Here is an 18,115-nt window from a genome sequence, read left to right as displayed (position 1 = left end):
CAAGTAATTTTTTTAAATGTCTTGCTCAGGTTTTTAAATTGTTATTCTTAGGAATGTCAGTCCACCATTGCGAAGAGCTACCACCTCATTCATGCTTTTCTGTTTACTTATATATTTGCAATTTTAAACAGAAAAATGAGGGGGGGAAATGGTTGTACAGTATGCCTGTCTTAATTTTTCTCATTCCTTTAATCTGAAGGCTAAAAATGAGTTTCCTTCTCTTAACATGGCACTTTAAAAAGTAAAATGAATAAAAAGAGCTATCAAGACTTTTGAGGTGGGGGCTGGGGGAAGAACCCCGACCTTTGCCGCTAGGAAGGAAGGAAGCCTCAGTTCCAGGTTTGTCCCAGTCCATGCAGTTCCTCACAGTCACCAGCAGAGGGGAAAATAGTTTTCTATTTCCGACGGGTCCCCGCGCATCGCCGGGAATTCCTTAACCAAAGGGAGAGAAAGGGAAGAGCCCGGGCAGATCTCGGTCAGTGCACGGAAAGAACTCGCCCAGAGGGGTCACGCGGACCGCAGAGACCCCGCGAAAAAGAGTACACCTATTCCTAGCAGCCGTCCCTTTCGACGCACGCGGGTAACTTGGCAGGAACTCCCTGCTGACCCCTCCAGCCCCGCGTTCGGCGCTGCGGCAGCTCAGAGCCGTCCCCGGAGCGGCGCAGGCGAAGGGGCGCGCGCAGGTGCGGCTGGTCCGGCGACCGGGTGAGCCCGGGCCGGAGCCCCGGCGTGAGCCAGGTGCGCGCACGGCCAGTGCACGACCGACCAGGTGAGCACGCGCCCGGGTCCTCCACGGAGCCCCGTGAGCCCCGCGTCCAGCCTCTCTAGCATCTTGGACGGAGTAGGGTCGCGGGACTCAGTCAGCCAGTGGGCAGAATGGGTCGAAGCGGAAAAGGAAGCCGGCTGATGGTTCAGCTGCGTCTTCCAGGGCTGGGGTCAGGAGGTCAGAAAGGACCTCCTCCTACCAAGTGCGTTCATAGTGTTAGCCTTAAAATTGTCATGCTAATAAGATAAAGTGTGTGGGAGGGGCGGGAGAGCGGTTATTTGATTAGTGCTGAACATTAATCATTTTCTTGGGGACCTTGGCTAAACCGTTTATTTTGTAAGTAGTGGTGAGCCTGGGTCTGTGCCCCTGAGTTTTGAGGAGCAGCGTGGGTAAATGGGGAGGAATACCACCACTTCAGGAGGTATTTTAAGATTGAAAGTCAGTGGATGCTGAAGCAGTGAGAGGTTGGAAAGGGAAAGCAAAGAACAGAAAGACGGGAAGAAAAGATATGGGAAGTAAAAAAAAAAAAGAAAGAAAGAAACTGCGTGGATCCCACAGAGCCCAGTGGACCCCACAGGTTGGTGGGGTGCACAGATTGGGGTCAGAGCCCTGTCCGGGTTCACAGCTGTGTGTGTGTTTGGAGGGGGGAGCATGACCCTGAACAGATCATTGGAATCAGACAGAGAAGGTCTTCGGTTACGAATCCATTAGTTATCACTGGAAGTTTAAGGTTATCGTGGTAGGCAACAAGTTTTCTTTTGACAAATGATCAAATAAGATACAAACATTTAATTGGGTTAGGAGATAAATTGTAAGGGGCTGTGATTTTCTATACACTGATGAACATTCAAAGAAGATTCTAGAAAAGCATTTAGTGAAAATAATTAGATTTTAAAATTAAGTGTTGCAAAACAGCACAATTATTCCTCTGTCTTAATACTGTATATAGCAGCAGCAGCACTCCAATTATACAGGGGTGGGGAAAGGAGGTTTATAGTTGTGAGTACACAAAGCAGAATTTATTCTTATATTACTATTTATTAATGTATTTATTTGTATTATAACTGTAAACCTACTTTTGCCTATCCCTGTATTTAAGTATATTTCAAGAATGTATCCATTTGTTTTAGATAGCTAACTACTAGTTTAAAATAAAAAGGAATATAAAATACTCTAATTAAGCTCAAAATCTATGCAAAAGTCTAATAAAATATTTGCCAAACCCTACACAAAGATGAGTGAAATAATAACTTAGCCAAGTTCAGCTACTTTTCAAAAGAAATATATTATGCTACCATGCTGCCATTTCGCCTGTTCTAGTATTTGGCGGTTGAGGGCAGTTTGTCATGGCATGGGAGCCCCCTGCCCCAGTCAGGCCAGGAACACCTGACTTTCCCAGGGTTCTCCTATGCACACCTGTAAAAATCCTATTCTTGTGTTTTAAGACTTGCCTATTTACTTGGTGTTTTAAAGAAGTTGGAATGGGGAGGAAAAGGCAGGCTGCATGTCCATGAGTCAGATATGGCAATAAGGCCTCAATTATTGGAGAGGGATTTTTAACTGAATGCGAAATAAGAAACTGAGGGGGAAGGTATGGTGACCCCATTTGCACTGTGTGCACTATTTCTTCCTAAATGGAGAGTTCAGAACAGGCAGTCAAGTTTACTTTTTTGTTTGTTAAATGTTTTTTTAAAATATATTTTTATTGATTTTAGAGAGAGAGGAAGGGAGAGGGAGAGAGAGATAGAAATGTCAATGATGAGAGTCATTGATCAGCAGCCTCCTGCACACCCCCTATTGGGGATCGAGCCTGCAACCCAGGCATGTGCCCTGACCAGATATCGAGCTGCAATCTCCTGGATCATAAGTTGACGCTCAACCCCTGAGCCACTCCGGCTGAGCTCATGCTTAGTTTTGGCTAAAAGAAATGGAAAGTAATTAAAAGTATTTTTCTCAGGAAGTGTTTATATGGAAGTGTTAAGTAACTTCTTAACACTTTCTCATAAGCCGCCAGGGACTGACTCCTAGCATCTTAGAGACAAAGTACTTGTCACTAAACCTTTACCTTGAATTTTGCTTTAGTATATTTTATATGGCTCTGATGGAACTTAGCAATTAATCAAAATCTGTGCTACTATATTTTAAAAAACAGGAAATGTCGTATTGTAAGCTGTGTGATTCCTTCTGTTAGTTGTTCACATTTGAGCCTATGGACACTGGAAAAAACAACCATTTTAAGTAAGATAGAGGTCTCTAGTCTTTTTAAAAAATGTATAAACACTCTGGAAGTAGACAGTGCCTGGCTGGTATAGCAGCTACTCTATCTCCCCAGGAACCTAATTTTTCTCTTTCTTTTTTCTATTCTTGTAACCGGAACCAAGGTTTGCTGCCTGCTGCCACAAAAGCCAAATTAGTGAGACAGGTGCTTGTGAAAAGGGAAAGAGGTTTATTCAAGTACTGGTATCTCAAGAAGATGGGAAACTCTTGTCCAAAGCCCATCTGCCCATCTCAGTGCAGGCAGAGGTTTTTATAAAGAGAGAGAAAAGCAAAACAAAAAAATCAAGGGGAAAGGGTTGAAAAGTTCTCTCTGTGCAGCCAGCACAGTCAGTTCTGATAAGGATCTTGAAGTCAGTCAAGTGATGGTCTGGTGTACATCATCCTGGTCTTCATCATCCTGGTTCTATGGTTGAAGGTCAGCAAATCTCCTGGAGCTGGGATGACTGAAGGTTGGAGTCTGTATCTTCTGAAGTTAGTTCCTTGGACCCTTATGCAAACATGCTGTTTATCTACAACCTATATATTAGTCAGAGTCAACATTTACAGAAACAATGTCAAAAGAATGGTGGGGTAGGTTACAGTTCCCTACTGTTACATTCTCAGTGTGTAGGTTACATCTTCTAGGTTGCCTCATGGTTGCAATATGACTGCTGAAATTCCAGTCATCTCACCCATATTCTAGGCAGGAACAAGGAAGAAAGGAACAAGGTACCTAAGATGTAACAACTTCCACTTAAGTTTTGTGGTAGATTGTCTGCAAAGATAGCTGCTAATAATTCTTGTATGCTCATGTCACTTTTCCCATCAAGGAGTGAAGTCTATTTCTTTTCTCTTTGAGTCGGGCTGACCCTGTGACTTACTTTGACCAATATAATGCATTAGAAAGCCTTACTAGGCCTTGCTGCTTTTGTTTTCATCCTCTGGGGATCCAGCTGCCACGTAAGCAACTTAGATTACTGGATATGAGTAACCATGTGAAGAGAGGCCTGGCCAGTCCTCAGCTATTCCAGCTGCCCCAGCTGAGGTGTCATGAAGCCATTTTGGATGTATCAGCCCCAACTGAGCTCCAGTTGATACCACAAGTGGAACACAAGAACCAGTCAGCTAATCCCTGCAAACTTATAGAATTGTCAGAAATAATAAATCCTTGCTGAATTGTGCTGAAACACAATGCCAGGATGACCAAGAAGTGAGGTTCATTAGTTGGGCCTTTGGCCTCACTGGACATGGTAGAACTCTGTTGCCATAGAGGAAAGGGATGCTATCCCACATGGGGAAATGAGGTAACAGTTGTCCTTAGCCACCAGTCACTTGGTGGCAGCTTAGAACAGGAAAGGTATCTCTAGGACCTCAGGAACAAGGTCACATGGGATCATTACTCTTGCCCTTTGGCATTAATGAGATTGGACCACCAACAGGACTCCTGTGTTCAGCCTTGGCCCTTCTTCCTCTGCTCCCTTTTTTTTAAAAGGTATCTTTATTGATTTCAGAGAGAGGAAAGGAGAGGGAGAGAGACAGAAACATCAATGATGAGAGAGTTATTGATCAAGCCCACAACCTGGGCATGTGCCCTGACTGGGAATCGAACCCCAATTGCCTGGATCCTAGGTCAATGCTCAACCGCTGAGCCACGCCCGGCCGGGCTTCCTTGGCTCCTAAAAGTCTGTGTCTGACCTCAGGCTGCCTCTGACTCCCTCTGGCTCCCTCTCTGAGCACATTGTGAGCACACAGGTCCCTGATGCTGTCAGGTCACCTGGCTCCAGTTCTCTAATTGGAACAGGTCATCGTCAAGTAAGGTCACTGCAAGGTTATTGCTCTTCTCTGAATGGCTGCATATCCCATGTTCCCTAATCCAGTCAGCCCTGTCCTGAATGGGACATGGCCCTTGAGCTCTTAAAGAACTGGATCATGTCCTGGCTATACCCCTTCCTGGCTGTGACCTTGAGCAGGCTTTTGCTCTTTGCCTCAGTTTTCTCATCTGTAAAATTGGTACACACTTTGTAGGGTTATTATAAAGATTAAAGAGAGCCTGGCTGGGTGTGGCTCAGCGGTTGAGCATTGACCTATAATCTAGGAGGTCAAGGTTTGATTCCTGGTCAAGGCACATGCCCGGGCTGTGGGCTTGATCCCCAATGGGGGGCTTGCAGGAGGCAGCCAATCAATGACTCTCTCATCATTGATATTTCTCTCTCTCTCTCTTCCCCCCTTCCTCTCTCTGAAATCAATAAAGATATATTTAAAAAAAAACCAAAAGATTAAAGAGAGTGCTTGTGAACATTAGCATGTGCTCAATAAATGGTAGCCATGACTGTTCCTGTTTTATTTTAACTTACATAAGCAACTGTGTGCTTTCTTTGTGGATTTGAAGATCTTGAAAAGTTAGCTACCAATTAAATGATACTTTCCCATAGATGTCTGTCATAAAATGAGAATTTATTCCACTGAAAACTTCATTTTCACTGGTGTTACTACATTTAGAAGCTTTTTAAAAAATACTGCAAAGCTCTTTTTAAAATCATGAATTGAGAGGAATGTTACTGATTAGGTTGGCAATGAAACACCCCTCCTGGCCTTGCTGCTTTTCTGGGCCTGGAGCTGAAACACAGCAGAAGCCTAGATATTATCTCTAGTTTGACCAAAACTCTGTCTCTATGGTCAACAGGCCGGAGGCTTTGTTCCTAAGATTATTTGATGTGGATCAAAACTTCATTGTCTTGGGGGCTTAATGCTTAAGGGAGCAGTCGTACAAGGGCTCATATGGAGTGTTATGAGGTTATTCTCTGGCCCCCTTGTTCCTCCTCTGAGGGGTCTACCACATGACTAGCAATGTGAAAGGTCAGAGGGTCTAAACTGCGTGACCAACAATATGATAGGGGAGGAAAGGTCATCCTGGGGGTGAGGTCCCACCCTAAAATTGTCCATTGTTAGTCACTCAGGGCTTTCTGTCCAGTGACCTTCTGTACCTGGCCTGTTGTTCCTACTCTGCTCATGTCTGTCTTACTGCCTACTAGAATTATATACCAAGGGTAACCCAAAGTCTCCCTGTGTTGTATGTACCTGAATCCACTCTGCCTGGGGTGCGTGGGAGGTTGGGAGCGAGGGTGTTTCTCTATGTTCCATGTCACGTGATCTCCCAATGCTGCTTTTGGGTGGGGCTTACACTGTTTCCCTGGGACAAAGGCAGCTTGAGAGAAAAACCAGGGACATTTGGGTGCTTTTGAAGACACACTTGTAATTTGTTCTAAGCTGTGCCTTAACTAAAGGTATGTGTCATCTTCCATTAGAAGAGAGGGTTCTTAAATTTTTGTAAAGTGGATTCTCTCATAATTGTTTATTTAATAGCTATGGGCAGGGATGTTACAAGTTGTTGATGCATTTATTTAATACTTTTTGTAGGTGTTTATAGTGAGGACAGGTTTGACATTCTGCTTATGATGTACCTTTAAAAGTACTGCTTGCATTATATATTACTTTTATAAACACACATTTTTTTCACAGAGTACTTTTTGCCCTTCCTAAACTATAAAACATTATATAAATATAGGTATCACAATAATTCTTTAAGTTGGACACACCTTACTTGGTTATGACATATCTTTTTTATTTTTTTTTAAATTAGAGTTTATTTGAGCCAAACTGATGACATATGCCAGGGAGCAAGATCTCAAATGCTCGCGACATGTCTTTTTACAACACCTAAGGGGCAGGTGGTATTGCATGTAGAAACTGAGGATTGATTTTGTGAGCCTGAGGCTGGCACAGGCTTTATAACCACTGTTCAGAGTATATACTCATATCTCAGGGCAGTCTGTTGATGTGAAGCAAGGAAAAAATTGCTTTTTAAAAAACAATTCGTTTTTACTTATTTATAAGCTCATCTACTCTCATAAAGTCCAGACAGGACAGGAGGGTATGTCATCCCCACCCCTGAGAGGTGCTACGAGTCTCTCACTCTCCTTACAGCAGTTTTCTATACATTAACAAACATACATGTATGGTTTGTTTCTATTTTAATTCAAATGATGTCACACTGTATGTATTGTTATGACCTTTTAAAAAAATTATTTTTTACATATCTCTAGATCTGGAATGTATTTCCATTGCAGCATACAGAGCTTCCTTTCATTCTTTTTTATTTTTTTATTGATTGATTTTTTTTACAGAGACAGAGGAAGGAGGAGAGAGAGAGACGGAGGGAGAGAGAGAGAGAAAGATATCAATTTATTGTTCCACTTATTTATGCTTTCATTGGTTGATTCTTGTATGTGCCCTGACTTGGGATCAAACCTGCAACCTTGATGTATCCAGACGACACTCTAATTAACTGAGCTACTTGGCTAGGACTCATTCTTTTTAATTGTTCCATAGCATCCCTTTGAATGGCAGGATCATGATTGAATAATCCCGTATAATGATCATTTCCAAATAGGCTATATCTAAAACCTCTACTAGAATTTTTGAGTTACTAAAGCTTTTAAAATAGACATTATTTTTAGAAAAATTTTAGATTCACAGTAGAATTGAACAGAAAGTGCAGAGATTTCCCATATAACCTCCTGACCCCACACATGCACAGCCTTCCCCATTACGAACATCCCTCACCAGAATGAGATATTTGTTACGATCTATGAACTTACGTTGACACGTCATAATCACCCAAAATTTATAGTTTATACTAGGTTCACTCTTGATGTTGCACATTCTATGGGTTTTAACAAAATTATGACAAGTATCCTCCATTTTCATATCATACAGAGTAAGTTTACTGCCCTAAAAATCCTCTGTGCTCCACCTATTCATTTTCCCACTGCCCAATCCTGGCAACCACTGATCTTTTTACTGTCTTTATAGTTTTACCTTTTCCAGAATGTCATATAGTGTAATCCTACAGTGCACAGCCTTTTCACATTGGCTTCTTTCACTTAGTAATATGCATTCAAGGTTCCTTCATGTGTTTTCATGGCTTGATAGTTCATTTATCTTTAGTGCTGAATAATATTCCATCACTTGGATGTACCACAGTTTATTTATTCATTCACCTACTGAAGGACATCTTGGTTGTTTCTAAAGTTTAGCAATGATGAGTAAAGCTGCTATAAACATCCATGTGCAGGTCTATGTGTGGGCATAGTTTTCAACTCCGTTGGGTAAACACCGAGGAGTGCAATTGCTGGATCATATAGTAAGAGTATATTGAGTTTCCTAAGAAACTGCCAAACTGTCTTCCAAAGTGACTATACCATTTTGCATTCCCAATAATAATGAACGAATGTCCCTATTGCTCCACATACTCGTCAGAACTTGATGTCATGTCACTCTTTTGGATTTTGCCCATCTAATAAGTGGCAGGATATCTTGTTGTTTTCATTTTCAATTCCCTAATGACATATGATGTTGAGCATTTTTCATGTGCTTATATGCCATCTCTGTGTCTTCTTTAGTGAAGTGTCTGTTCACCTCTTTTGCTTATTTTTTAATTGGGTTGTTTGTTTTATTTTTTAGTTTTAAGAGTTCTCTTTAACATTCCTGCAGAATTGGGTGTGTAATACTCCTTGGTACAGATATCATAATTTCTCCAGCCATTCATCTATTGTGAATATTTAGGATGTTTCCAGTTTTATTTTCCTTTTCCATTATAAACAAAGCTGGTGCTTTTATTCATATTGGAGAAGTTCCCCAAAGTGAGACTCATAGGTCAAAGGTGATGTATATTACTAATTTTATTGGAATTGCCAGAGTTTTTTTAAAAAAATTGTAAAAATCCATGCCCTCACCAGAGATGTATGAGAAGTGCATTTCTCCACATCCTCATCAGTGCTGGATGTTAGCAGTTTTTTAAAATATTGATATTGTTTTTATTTGCATTGTGTATTTTTTAAATTGATCTTAGATAGTGGAAGGTGGGGAAAGAGAGAGAGGGAGAGAGAGAAACATCGATCAGTTGCACATGCCCTGATGAGGGATCAAACCTACAACCTAGGTATGTGCCCTGACCAGGAATCAAACCCGCCACCTTTTGGTGTATAGGACAATGCTCCAACCAACTGAGCCATACTGGCCAGAGCTATTTGCATTGTTTTTGTTAGGGTTTTGGCAGTGACATGGACCTGTGAAATATTTTTTTTTAAATTTATCTTTATTGTTGAAAGTATTACAGATGTCCTTCTTCCCCCCTCCCCCCAATGATTCCCTCTAGCCTGAATCCACCCTACCCCGGGCTGTGAAAGATTTTACAACTGAGAGGAGAGATAGATGCAAAGAGTTTACTTACTTTCCCCCAGACGGGAAAGGCCCAATGCAAGCTAATCAATACTAGGGCAAGAAACAAAGGGTGGCCTGGGGTTTTAAGCAGGTACTGTTGCTAGGTGACAAGAAAGGGAGAGGTTTGGCTAGTCTTGAGGTTGAGCAGATACCAGGGAGATTGTCTTGAAAAATTACGCTTTATTTGCTTTTCAGGATACAGTCTGTCAGATGTCCTAGGGAGGTGTCTTATCAGTATTTTCCCTAAGCCTGTAAAACATGCTTAGAGCAAAAGTTATGGAGAGTTCAAAAGAGGCTTGTTTGAAGGGGCGAGGGGATGGGAATTTCCTACCAACTAGAGACTCCTTGGTGTGAATTACCCCTGAGTAGTAAAAACAGCAGGAGGAGGGGGGATGCAAGAATGTAGCCTGGGAGCAGCTTATTTTGTCTGCCGTTTGAGCAGAGGGGCTGTTTGAATCAGAGGAGCCAACTGTTTTGGGGTTTAATTACCAGGTGCTTCTTATAAATTGTAGAAGGCCACAGCAAAGAAAAAGAGGCCTTTTTCTGTCATTACAGTTTTTGCAACTAGTGGCACTAGGTATCTCTTTATAGCCATGTGGATTGGTTGTTTATATCCTTTGCCCATGTGTCTAGTAGGATTAAATGTGGTGGCCTTTGAAAGGCTAGAGTAGGACAGAGCGCAACAGAGCAGATAGTGCAGGCACCAGATGGTGGATAGGGTGTAGGGCCCATCCTGCCATCATCACAGTAGGATGGTGATGACCACCATTAGCACATCCTCCACCCATCTGGGTATTCAGGGGTCACACCCAGGGCCTTTGGGTGGCACAACTCCAGGGCATGTTCACATAGTGAATGGACAATTCGGGGAGGAGTGAGATTCCCCACAGACTCCCACAATTGTGGCCCCTAGAGCTGTGCATTGCCAGGATCGTGGTCTTGCTTTGGTGATAGTACCTACAGGGCTCTATGTGTGTGTCTGTCATCTTTTCAGACTCAGAGACTTTGATCCTCAATGCCTAGTATAGTACCTGGCACATAATTGGTCCTCCAAAGTGTTGGCTAGTTGAATGAATAAAAGTGTGTGCAAGAGTTGGCAGTCCTCAGAAGGTGGTGGTGGTAGGCGTGTCTGTGTATAAGTGCCAGGCATTAGGGCTGGCCTTTGTGTGGGACTGCTGTCAGGAAGCTCAGCCTGGGCATGGAGGAGAGGTGCCCAGCAGGCCAGAGCCTTTCTTCTACTTTCCTCTACCCACTTCCCTCTAAGGCCCCTCTCTGCTGTCCTCTCTCTCTCTGACTTTATATAGGACTCACTGTCCTTTCCTGAGAACTCCCTCCCACCCACAGTTCGAGGGGCTTTCCCACACAAGGGCAAGGGGATTGTGTGAGATGGAGAGAATTAATCCCCAGAAAATTCCTCCCAGGGAATGTGGGATCGGCAGACCAACCATTGACTTGTGTCTTGTTCGAAAGGAACTGGCTGAACCCCAAAGACATAGTTTAGAAAAATCATGACTGGCTATTAATGATTAAAGAAGCTAATTGTATGTGGGGGGTGGGGGTGGAGGGTGCAGGGTGAATGGGGTGGGGAGAAGAAATTAAGTGGACAATAAAAGCCAGATAGAATAACATTTTATTCATTTATTCATGTTCTTCCATTTATTCATGTAACAGATTTTAGACAGGTTCAGGATTCTCAACCTTTCTGAGGTCAAGAAATTCTCTGAGAATCTGATGAAATAGTAGGTTTCTCTCACAAAGAAACCTTTATATGCACAGAAGTCTTGCATACAATTTGAGGGCTTCACCAATTGCCTGAGACTTCTAAGTTCCTTGGTTCTTTGTCTGTAGGGGCGGAGGAGGAAAGATATCCTAGAGGTATGACTTCTTGAAAGACTATTACCATGTTATAATTACTTCCCCCCCCCAAAAGCTAATTAAGGCTCCCACGAAGCACTGAAATTTACTTAGTTGGGTTGAGTCACAATGGATAGAAGTGTCTGTTGCCAGAAGCATATGAATGCCAGGTGACAATTTGAAAAACCTTATACGAAAGATAAAAGCATAGTTTTCACTTTGAGCTTGAAAAACATCCACCCGGCACAGAAGCAAGTGGCCAAAGCTAAATACAAACGACAGAGTTCAGGTCCAGAATCACAGGCAGCTAGAACTCTGCGTGTGTGTGTGGCAGGTGTTAGAAAGTGTGTAATGCATTTACCCTATGGCATTTTTGTACATTTATTCCATAATTTTGTCATGTTTTCTTATTCTAAACTTCAATGCCCTCTATCTCATCATTTGATAGGAAAAGGCCTTACGCAGTGCCCACTCCAGTGGCCAGGAAACCCTTGTGTGATGGCAGGCCAGGCAAAGGTTAGTGCAGCCACAAGGTGGGGAAAGCAGGCCAGGAAAGGAGGGTCTTTCTCTCCATGGAGGACCCAGGATTTCCATCCTGAGGTTTCAAAAAGTCCTCACCCTCTCGGGCACTGGCTGTGAGTGTGAATCTTCTCACAAAGGCCATTTCCCTAGGATTTGCCAACTTTCTTTTCTCAACTATAGGTAACCCGTCAACTATCAGTAACCCCTTAACTATCAATAACCCCTTGACTCTCCAGGGTCTTTGAATGCTAAATTTCTGGACTAATAAATGTCAGTCCTTTACATCCACATGTCCTATGCCTTGGAACAGAAATCATTCCAAACTCGACTATGTTTTGGATCTTCTCAACTGAAGGGACTATTTTGTTTGGGACCCTGAGGAGTGGCCCCAGGACTGTGGTCATTTAATACTTTGGGAGGGGGCACTTGTGGGCTCGGAGCAGCCCCAAGCGTTGGTCTGCTTTCCTGTTTGCCTCCTTCTCACAGAATGTGAAGAAGGTGGGCCCGCAGACCTGCAGGCAGTTTAATGTGGCCGCTTTCTTCAAAATTAATGTGTTACATGCAGAAGCAATCTTTTCATACAATGCACACAACACTTTATGTTTTTTGTATTTTTTATTTAAATTTTTTATTGTTGACACTATTGCAGATGTCCTCCATTCCCCCCCCCTGCTTTGCCCACCTCTACCCAGGCCCTTTCCCTGCCTTGGCCCTCCCCACGCTATTGTCTGTGTCCACAGGCTATGCATAAATGTTCTTTAGCTAATCCTTTCCCTTTGCCTTCCTTTATCCAGTCCTCCCCAACCCCTCCCCTCTGACATTTGTCAGTCTGTTCCATGTATCCATGCCTCTGGCTCTATTTTGTTCGTCATTTTGTTCATTAGATTCTACATATAAGTGAGATCATGTGATATTTGTCTTTCTCTGACTGGCTTATTTCGCTTAGCATAATGATCTCCAGGTCTATCCATGTTGTTGCAAAGGGTAAGAGTTCCTTCTTTTTTACAGCACGTAGTATTTCATTGTATAAATGTATCACAGCTTTTTTATCCACTCATCTACCGGTGGGCACTTGGGCTATTTCCAGATCTTGGCTATTGTAAATAATGCTGCTACGAACACTGAGGTGACGACACTTTCTGAAATGCCAGAAAAATTCTACCTTTTCCTTCTTGTCTACCATTATCTGTGTCCTTTTATTTTCCAGTGGTATTCCAAACATTGTCTATTGTGTGTGCATCTCTAACCCAATGCAGTTCTTCAGCCTACCCTTCTACCTGGTTGGTATTGAAGTTGCTAAAATATGCAGGCGCCACATCCCTCACCGTCTTCAGTTTTTATCCAAAGCCCACCTGTGAGCTGAGCGCACTTTTGGTGACATGATACAAGACAACAGTTCCTCCACAGCTACCTTGATATTTTACTTTTTCACTGAATTGCAAGCACAAGAAATATTTGAAAATTAGAGCTTTAGTATTCTGAGGATGATAGTCTTGGAGAGTGCTGTCAGTCACTAAGCTGTTGTCTTTTAGCTGCAAACCTATCCTGTGCTCTGTGAGGCTGGGGCTGGGACACTGCAAACCTTTTTGTTTTGCAAGCTGACACCCGTTAGGCTTTACCAATAAGGGGCGTCAGATGGAAAATGCAAAGCTGAAGGAGGTAGGGTCTTGCTCCAGACCCCCTCCCCACTTGAGGTTCCTGTGAACATCACTCCAACATTGGTTCCTCATGCTGGCAGTGACAGTTCCTCCCATGGAGGCAACTGGACCCTGTTTGTAGTTTTTCCAACACTTGCAAAAGCCAGCCTCATCCTGCCCCTCTGAGAAACTCCAGCACCAGCTACCTAGTACCTCTTCCTAGAGCTCTAAGTTCTAGGCACACTGGGCGTCCATCCAAGTTCAGAGACCTCTCCACTGACAGGCCACTGTCCCCTCCTCAGGGCTTGGGGGTCTCAGGTCTGGATCCCGTCTTTCTCTGAGCAGCTCAGAAATACCAGCATCAGGAAGCTCTCACCTTCTTGTATCTGAGGAAACTAGCCTTCCCTTGCTGGAGAACTTTCTCATTAAATGTCCCATGAAATGAAATTCTTTACTAGCATATTATTTTCTGAATATTCTCTTGGACTGTAAGTTGAATCATTGAGGTAAGAGTGATGGATAGAAAATAAAAATAATCTTAGACTTTACTTGCTCAGGGGGAGCCCCCACATCTTGTCTAGCAGTAGACTCATTTGCTGTCCTCAGGTAAACCCCTGGTTCTGTAGTGACCATCGGATACAGTTGCAGGAATACAGTGCAGTCATGAAAGGCCTCTCTCCTCTCGGCACATTGGTGCACACTTTGCAAACAGCGGTAAAAAAATGTGACACCTTTGGTAACTTAGAGAAGGTTAGATTTTTTCCCAGGCACCAAAGGTTCTATTTGTTTGTTTGTTTATTATTTGGTGCCTGTAGCATTAGAAGATGCAAAAAGAGTCATTGTTTCCTTTTTTTCCTGCCTCACGTCGGGGGCTTGTGCTCCACTCAGGAGGAAACTGGCAAGCAGCCCTGCAAAGGCCCATTTCATCAGCCTTCTGTATACAACTGCCCAAGAGAGAGAGGACTTTGAAGTGCGTTTATCGAGAACTCCTCACGGAGCCCAACAACTCCATGGTCTGGTGATTCCTGTCATGACTTTTTTGGAAATGGACAAGTCAACCTTTAGAAAATACGCAGTTCTGCCAGACATATTTGTCCACTGAAGTATTTTCCCTTCGGCTGAGCACGGAGCCCCTCTTGCCCCGAGAATCTCTTCCTCCTCGGCAACCTCTCCAGACAGAGCAGGGCAGTGGTCAGCGGCCTTAGCAGTAAGAGCCTGAATCTGCTAAGAATTTGATGAGCTGTCCTTTCGGATCTGTGATGTCCCCACGCTGATGCCTTCTCTTGATTACGTTAGCTTTCACCAGAGCTGAGATGGGGTTTCGCTGAAAGCAGTTTATTTGGGAGGTGATTCCAGGAGAGGGGAGAGCGAGACAGGGAAGAGAAGAGACGGGGGTGTGTGTGGGGGTCAACTCTCTGGGGAGCCGGCTCCACTCTGTCAGGACCTGTGGGAAGATGGGGGATGCCCCTCAGAGCCTGGAGCAGCCCTCCACGGCCCCTGTTGCCTGTTGGTTGAAGTCTACCTGGAGCTCTTCACTGTCTTGTGCTTCAGGGCCGTGGGTGGAGTGGGATAGTGTGGGAATGAGGGGCTGTCACATCTCACATAGAACTGTCCCCTGCAGCTGCGTGGGATGGACATGGTCACCAGAAGTGAGCAATGGGCTTTGCAGCCACCTCAGATCAGATCCTGAGCTCCATCACCGATCAGCTATGAAATCTCCTTCAAAAAACCAAGCATCTCTTTCCTCAATGGATATTATTATCCTCATGGGGATAATAATAGTACTTTACCTCTTAGAGTGTTGGGCTCAGTAAAGATTAGCTATGGTTGCCCAACAAGTCTCCTAGTCCAAATGGTGTCCAGACTCCCTTTTCTCTTTCAAGGTGAACACAGCTTCTCTGTGTTTGCATATTTCTATAAGGAAGGTGGGGCCGTGTGTCAGCACACACTGATGAGACATACCTCCTCCACCTAGCCAGCTTTGCTCAGCGGTTAGAGCATCTGCCCATGGACTGAAGGGTCCCGGGTTCGATTCTGGCCAAGGGCACATACCTCAGTTGTAGGCTTGATCCCCAGCCCTGATTGGGGCTCATGTGGGAGGCAACCAATTGATGTGTGTCTCTCACATTGATGTTCCTCTCTCTCCCTTCCATTCTCTCTGAAAAGCAATGGGGGGAAAAATATATATCCTCTGGCAGGATTAAAAAAAAAGAAACATGCCTCCTCTCTGCTGCTGTATACGTCAGGGTCCTGCAACTTAGCCACCCTCTGAGGCCCCCCACATGGCCTCCCTTCTCCTTTTTCATCCCTCTGCTTCTCCACCTTCCTGCCTTGTTTGTCCTTGGGGTGCAGAGGGGCTGCGGAGCTCAAGCCCTCAGTGTGCCCTCCTGCTGCTGCTGGCTGAAGCCTTGTGGTGCTGGTGTCACATTGTACTTTCTTCAAAAATTTACTGCAGCCCGCTGTACTTTCTTGAAAATGCTGACATAAACATTTCTCTGACAGAATCTGGTAACATTCTAATACTGCCAGTACTTAGATTAATGTTGACACTTTTGTTGACCCTCTAAATACAGATAAGCTGAAGTGGTTCAGCTAATGTCAGCATTCAGGGGCCCAAACTTTCCAAATTGACCACAACCACTCTAGAGCTTACTTACCGCTAGGAAAAGGTGTCATATCTTCTGGCAAACAGGGATGTCTTTTTCAGATAACGGTTATATAAAAATTAAGCTACATCCTCCCCCCCCCCCTTTTTGACCTTGGCTGCTTGGATGCTCTGAGCCAAATTGTATGTTCCAGTATAACAATTATATTCCACTGTTGTTTTCTGTATATTCATCTCTTCCCCTGGATATTTAATTCTTATTTTAATTATCCTAATACATAGGTCTTTTTATTGTAAGCTGACTCTAATCCTCTTAGGAGCAGTAAGTAGAAAGTGATGCATGAATTGTTAGAAGTGTCATCGCCCCCATGAAAATACACAGTCATTGTTGGTTGTTCCGTCTTCCTAAGTATAACACCTTTCAAAGCCAAGATTTCTAAAGCCTGTTCTACAAGGTGTTGGTAGTTTCCCTTGTATTAATTATTTAATAATTCTGACGACATGTGGTATTTTAGTCAGGATGCTTTTGGTTGCAGGTTACTGAAAATCCCATCTAATGCACAGGCTTGAACCTTAGAGGAGATTCCCTGGGTTTTGTGGCCCAGGTGTTTCATGGACTCTAGGCATGATTTGATCAAGGTTCTGCCTCTGGCTCTATTGCTCTTAGTTTCTCCTAGCTAGGCACTCCTCTATGTTGTGTTTTTCTTGAGGCTACTTCCCTCAGCAGGGGCGGAGACTGCCAGCTGCCTTTAATGAAGGTCTGAGCCTATCCCTGAACCAGATACCACCACAGCAAGGGGACGAGAGTGCCCTGATGACCTGCAGCTCTGACCCCCACACAACGTCCTCAGGTGCTGTGTAGGAGGGTGGGATGGGTGGAATGGAAAACAGAGAGGGAGGTTTATTGCTCACTCCATCTGACTAATGAAAAGGGAACAAGGGAAGGACTTTGACCTACCTTGAGGAGAGCTATTGTAAACCTGTGTGTGTGTGCATTTATTTGGGATGGACAATGCCAGATTGTGCCCTGATGGGCCTGGTAAATTCTATCTTCTCACTCTTTTGTTGGCCTCCAGAAAGAATTTGCCTTGGGATGCCTCTAGAATGGGCAGGTGGGAAGCTTCCTGCAACAATATTCCTTAATGTAACATTTCTCTACCGAAAGTTTGTAGTTTTGTAGGGTCCATCAACCAATCGACAGCTGACTTGAGATTTCAGTTTAGTGCATCAGAGAAGGAGAGGTTGGTTCCACATGCCTGCAGAGCAGACCGGTGCTTGACTCAATGTATCTACTAATTGCTTTACTCAAAAAAGATCCTTAAAGGTATGAATTCACTTCTGCAGAATGCTGATAAAGGGTTCTGGGCACCTTTTCCTAAGGCTCTCTGTAATCGGAAAGGTGCTATGACCTCTAGGTGGTGGTGTGACCATTTCTGTGATTACTGCCAACTGCTGAACACCTCTCCTTTAAACACCTGTCCTTACTTCCACTAAAAAAGCAGGAACAAGGAAATCATTTGTTGAATCCTCTGTGTTTTTGGTGATGGCACAAGACAACCGAGTGAACCAGGACTGGTTCATGCCCTGAGAAACACTGCTGCACGCCCATGTCAATAAATGCAGGTCCCACCCAAATGGAGCCAGTTGGTGAAGATGTGTGCAGGCACTTATGTGAGCTTAGCCGTAGGGCTGCCAAGGAAGACAAGGGGAGGACCGAGAAGGGCAGGTGGGGGCTGGGGAAGCAAACCAATGAGGGGCTCTCCCTCAAAGGGAGTGGTCAACCATTCAAACTACAAGGTTCAAAGGGTTGTGGGTTTATTGTTTCAAAGGCTCTGGATTGATCTGGCTAGGACATGAACTGACTAGGTTGAAGCTGTGGTTCTTGACCCTAGCATGTTGATTAGGGCCCTGAGACAAAAGCCCCATCACATGAATGTGGTGAGCACTGGGCTTTCTAGAAAGACCTTCAAGTAGGGAGATATGCCTGGAAGAGCAATTTCAAACTTACCACAGCCTGGTCTTTAGCAAAAGCCTGGAAGGTTACTAAACACTGTGGAATCCATCCACAGCTCCACCTGCCAGGGATGAAACTGACTGGGCCCAACATCCTGCTTTCACCTAACTGCCATCTCAAGGCTAGACCATCCCTCTGATGTTGATAAGGACATTCACTGTGTGACACGGTCTTTGCTC

Source organism: Miniopterus natalensis, chromosome 7, assembly GCF_054644295.1.
Source record: "Miniopterus natalensis isolate mMinNat1 chromosome 7, mMinNat1.hap1, whole genome shotgun sequence".
NCBI lineage: Eukaryota > Metazoa > Chordata > Mammalia > Chiroptera > Miniopteridae > Miniopterus > Miniopterus natalensis.
The sequence above is the reverse complement of the archived record's forward strand: the minus strand, read 5'-3'. Positions refer to the sequence as shown.